This window comes from Dermacentor silvarum, chromosome 6 (genome assembly GCF_013339745.2).
Source record: "Dermacentor silvarum isolate Dsil-2018 chromosome 6, BIME_Dsil_1.4, whole genome shotgun sequence".
Taxonomy (NCBI): domain Eukaryota; kingdom Metazoa; phylum Arthropoda; class Arachnida; order Ixodida; family Ixodidae; genus Dermacentor; species Dermacentor silvarum.
The window spans coordinates 94,452,035-94,458,034 of NC_051159.1; positions in this window are offsets into that span (position 1 = coordinate 94,452,035).

Consider the following 6,000-nt stretch of genomic DNA (forward strand, 5'->3'; position numbering starts at 1 on the left):
GGCCGCGATTTTATTATTTATCCCACCCTTTGGGGCGGCCGTCTTGTGTGTGCGGAATTTTGCCGCACACTCCCGCGAATTCGTGGCGTGTCCACCGCCGCAAACCGAGCACCGCGTAACACACTCGTGAGGGGCCCGCACCGCCTCCACAAGCGGGGCTTGTTGCCCGCAAAGTTCGCATGTGCTCCGCTGCGTATTGGGACAGGCATCCGCTCTATGGCCGTCGGCCCCACACAGGCCGGAGGCCGGGATCGTCCGTTAGTAGTTTTGCACTGTGATGAGCATGTTCTCATAGTGCACAAAACGTGGTTTCTCCCTCCTGTTTGAGGAGCCGAATTTCCTCACCTCGACGATGGTGCCTGCACCCCATTGCACCTGCTGCCGAAGCGATTCAGTTTCCGTGTTGCTGTCCGTGTTGCTGACGGCGATGACGCCGTGGCAGACATCGCCTCCGTCTTGTCGAAGGTATTCGTAGAGCGGAATCGCCTCACTCTCGGTGTTTATTGAGAACTCCCCTAGGAGCCGATCTGCCGCCGCAGGGTTCTGGGTGTGGATCACGATGAGGTTTTGTTCGCGGGACGGCATAACCGTAACCGACCTTGCCACCTCGGGCCCAAGGTAGGCTGTAAAAGCGGCGCCGTAGCGGTTTTCCGAAAATGCTTGGTGCCGCCACATATGTTCGCGTGGCTTAACCACGACCACGAAGTCGTCCGGGCCCGGTTTTGGGAAAGGGCAAGGCTTCCAGTTAGTAAGGGCCTTGCCTTTGCTTCCTGCAGCGCGCGAGGCAGGAGGCTGCCTTTTGAAGGCTGGTGGGCCGGATGTCATGGTGGCCTTGGATTGAACAAGCGAGCGGCGCGCGACCGCTTCATTGAGGGATTCGTGCCGAAATTTCGGAACAGCGGAATTTTGGGCTTCCGATGTTGTAACCGTCGTCCAGGCCATGCCGTCGGGATCGTAACCCTTCTGAAATGACGTGGGGGCCGCCATTTTGTCTCGGGAGACCGGTTCAACCCCGCCGGGCGTCGGTGTTCGACGCCGTGAGGCGTAACGCCGTAATGGCGTCTCCCCCGTGATCGGGTGCACTTCGGCCATAAAATCTTCAAAAGTGGGCCCACCTGGTGAAATTAAGTATCCTCGTGGTTCAGATGCTTTGCTGCGTCGATTGACGTCGGTCTTGTTGGGGTAGAGAGAATTTATCCGTGGCTCCAGCCGAAAATCGACTGAGCCGATATGCCGCACGTCTAACTCCATCGCGCGCTCGCAGCGCCCCCTGCAGATCGCCGTCAAGAGACGGCGCGCGCCGCTGCGCAAACTACGCAGTTTCTACCAGAGTACAAGCCGCACCCCCCCCCCCCCGCCCCTAATCCCTCCCGCGCTACCTTCCCGCTTTCCTCCCTCGTGGGCGATTAAGCTCACCGTCGGACGCTTTCACTCGCACATACAGCATACGGCGCGCGGGGACGATGTTATCGCCCTTGGACTTTATACGGAACATCGCGGCAACCACGGCAGAAATGCGCCTGGGGTGGAAATATATGGCACCCATACGCTTGCGCGTGATCCGCGTTCACGGAGTGAAACGTCGCTGTAATTTTTTAAATCGCCTACCAAACGAACAGGTACGTCTTATACACCGGTGCGACTTATATACGTTTTATTGCGATAGCAATTATATGGACACTTCAACCGGATTTCTGCCCTCGGCGTCGCCGTCGACGTCGTCGTCGCCGTGAGGTTCCGTATAGATAAAATCTTCGCCGCGCGCCGTATGCCCGAGCGGTAGCGTGCAGGGACGCGCGCTATCATGGAGAGCGAATGCACTCAATCTCCGACGCGCAAGCAAGGAAGCGGGAAGCCAGCGCCGGAGGGAGCGGGGGGAGGGCGCACTTCTACTCTGCCAACAACCGCGCTCGTCGCTCGCCCGCACCGTCTCTTATCTCCACACGGCTCTGACCTTTGTAGGCGCTGTGCATTCGCTGCTCAGTTTCCGTTGAAGCGGTAGACCGCACGTACCTTCGCCCGCTGCGGAGTACGCGCTTGCTGCCAGCGTTTTGACAGTCGTTGTCTGCAGTCATTCAGTGTGATCTATTCATGTTTGTTTGTGCGCGCTCACACCACGCTTGTTCATTCAGTTACTAATAGTCGGGCCACATTTTCCAACGCACGCTACACATACAATGCTGCATGGATCGGCAGTGCAGCGCTACAGGTGTGTCCCTTCGCATGCGCTGCCCACGGGACGCGCTTCTCATCAACACCACCGTTTCACACACGCCATCTCGTGGTCATCGAGTCTCTCTTCATGTCGGTCTACTTACGCCGCAGCACACCTCAATCACCTCCATGTAGCGGGAGGAGCTAAAAGCAGTCTGTAAAGATAGCTTTTCAGAGGGCTGCTCCTCACCATTTTTTTAAAGCTGGCTAGCTTCCAGTAGGCATTATGTGGTCAATTGCTTTTGACAAATTACTTGTGCTCCTACCCTGTCAGATTTATTAGAGAGAATTAGCAAGTGGGTAATCAACAATTGCCAATGCATCGCCACTCCTTTATCATTCTTGAAAGTTTTGTCTGATACCCATCTTGAAAGGTTACTATAAGTTTCCTTCGAAAAAATAAAGGTGAGGTGTGATAGGCCTGTCATTGCTACTGGCACTGCCCCGGCTTAAGGGAACCAATGAGTTGAGGGGTAATAAGGAAAGTAAATATTATGCTCCGAATACCTTCGTTTATGAGGCCTTTTCAAACATTTTTTTTAAATTGTATTCCTTGGTAAAACGCTGCACTCAACAGCAGAATGTGTTTCTCAAATCATGGAAAAGGGCATTCCAGGGCTCCTTAAAAAGTAATTATCAAAGAGGCTATGTGCTAGAACTCTTCCAGGAAAGCAAGTTCAAGTTTGAAATGTTCGCAAGATTAGAGAGTTTCCATGATCTGAAAAATGGCCCATCGTAGGCTGAGCTGTGATACTTAGTCACGAGCAAGTTTGAAAGATGAATTTATTAGTGTGTTTTAGAAGGAGCATCCCCAAAAACACAAACTCCTTTGTACGCCTTTTGGGTTCTATTGTACATTAGGTTGACAGCCTACCCTAACCGAGTCCCCTGTTTTTATAACTCCCTCGTCTCTACCACCAGATCACTCTACAGAACTTAAAAAATTGCCCGCCAATCCACCCTGTGAAGGTGGTTGGAAAGCGAAGCTTTTTACGCCACCCTCACGGTGACTGCGACGTAGAGCACTGCACGCCCAGTCAAAAAATCCGTCAAAGCGTTCTTGTCGGAACGACAGCATTCTTGTCGGCAACGACAAGATTCTTGTTTGCAACGACAGAATTCCTGTTTGCTGCCTTCCGACACCGACAGCAATGCTGTTTGCAACGACAGCATGTCTGTTTGCAGCCTTCCGACACCGACAGCAATGCTGTTTGCAACGACAGCATGCCTGTTTGCTGACTTCCGACACCGACAGCAATGCTGTTTGCAACGACAGCATGCCTGTTTGCTGCCTTCCGACACCGACAGCAATGCTGTTTGCAACGACAGCATTCCTGTTTGCTGCCTTCCGACATCGACAGCAATGCTGTTTGCAACGACAGCAAGCCTGTTTGCTGCCTTACAACACCGACAGCAATGCTGTGTGCACGGTTGACTAGCAGATAGACACTAACGACGGAGCCCCAATATGGCGCCCGCGATTAGATGGGCACTGCGAAATGCGTCGCGGCGTCGACGCATGTTAGCTAATGCACGCATTTATGAAGGCACGAGGCGACACCAAACCACAGGTATTCGATAAAGTGTATCTTCATGAAAGATCGATGCAAGTAGATTGGTATGGTGAGCCATCAATGAAGTAGGAAAGACGTCGCGATGAGTTGCCAAGGAAGCCCTCTCTTCTGCATGGCTCCGGCATTATTTGTAAACGCTGAAAACAGTCGTCCACGCGTGTCAGCTGCGTGAAGGCAAGAGCGAGTCTACTACGGGTGCATGCGCACATGACCAAAGTTGCCTTCTCAGTTGGCCTACATGCCGACGTATTTCTGAAGCTGCGCGCTGCAACTACATGCGAGCACCGGTACAGACTATACAGACAGTTTTAGAAGAACGCTGTTTACGCTCCGCGCCGCTCAGATTTCATGCTCCGAGATACTGCAGGGAACTGCGTAGATTTCGCATTTGATAAGCGCGTCTTGCCGAGACGCGAGCGACGCGCTATCAACTCGGCTGCAAAACGACGACGAGGCCAAGTAGTCACCGCTATCACGCTCCGCTCAGTCGGCTTTGAAGCGGAGCGAGGGATGCGGTCTTCGTTCCGCTGCCGGTATGAGCGTCGTGCGCAAGCGCAATTATATCGTCCCCGCTAAGCGGTTGTGTGGCATTTGCTAGCATATGCCGGTCTGAGCGGGGCGGACAGCAAGCGCTCAGCTAAAACAGCTGATCGTATGCGCGCTCGATGTTATCGGAAGCGTATCAATGTTTCGTTCGGTGCAAGTCGATCACCGCAGGGAGATTGTATTATGCTTAATTTTGACTTCGTGCGTAGCTCTCGTGCCCAGTCTGCGTGTACGGTGGCAGCGCATTCAAGCTATTTTACACATATCTTTTTTTGTGTATGGATATTCCCCCTCTTGTAAGAATGAATACAAATTTAATTTCATTTTTTATCATATAATAAATCAATCACTTTATTGTTGTATCATAGGTTAATTACACCAGGGTCTCAATGTACAAGACTGCAACACGTAGAAGCAGCTGTAGAAAGCCTCACACAACACTGCCCAAATGTTTGCTGCTGGAACAGCATAGATTTATGCCATGCATGTTCCTCGTTCATTACAGACATGCAAAAGTTTGACCACATTGCACAAAAGCAAATGCATAGGAAAAAAATGTCACAGTTTCGCCCTAAGGGCGAAGCAATGAATGCGATAGCAACACAGCAATGTCATACGATGTAAGGTGAGCGGCTTTGGTAGCAATAGGAATTGTAGTAAACATGAGCTGATTAAGTAAGCAGGTGTGCTGCGGCGTAAGTAGACCGACATGAAGAGAGACTCGATGATCACGAGAAGGCGCGTGTGAAACGGTGGTGTTGATGAGAAGCGCTTCCCGTGGGCAGCGCGCGTGCGAAGGGACACACCTGTAGCGCTGCACTGCCGATCCGGGCAGCATTACATGTGTAGCGTGCGTTGGAAAATGTGGCCCGACTATTACTAACTGAATGAACAAGCGTGGTGTGAGCGCGCACAAACAAACATGAACAGATCACACTGAATGACTGCAGACAACGACTGTCAAAACGCTGGCAGCAAGCAGCGGGCGAAGGTACGTGCGGTCTGTCGCTTCAACGGAAACTGAGCGGCCAGTGCATAAAGGTCAGAGCCGTGTGGAGATAAGAGACGGTGCGGCGAGCGACGAGCGCGGTTGCTGGCAGAGGAAAAGTGCGCCCCCCCCCCCCCCCCCGCTCCCTCCGGCGCTGGCTTCCCGCTTCCTCGCTTGCGCGTGGGAGAGATAAGAGACCGTGCGGTCGAGCGACGAGCGCGGTTGTTGGCAGAGTAGAAGTGCCCCCCCCCCCCCGCTTCCTCCGGCGCTGGCTTCCCGCGTCGTTGCTTGCGCGTGGGAGATTGAGTGCATTCACTCTCCGTGATAGCGCGCGTCCCCGCACGCTTCCGCTCGGGCATACGGCGCGCGGTGAAGATTTTATCTATACGGAACCTCACGGCGACGGCGACGGCAGAAATCCGGTTGAAGTGTCCATATAATTGCTATCGCAATACAAGTGCTTGTAAATGACAATGTCACTTCCTACCACTGTGCACAATAGCCACCAAGTGAATCACAGTGCCAAGACTTGCATGACTTAGTATTACAACCATACATACTTGCAATAAAAGTTCCCTTTGTGCTAGTGTGCAAGATACGGTTGACGGCACCATGAAAAAACAAACCTTAAAAAAGTATGTGTAGTATACAGGAAGGGAACATTAAAATAACTGACTA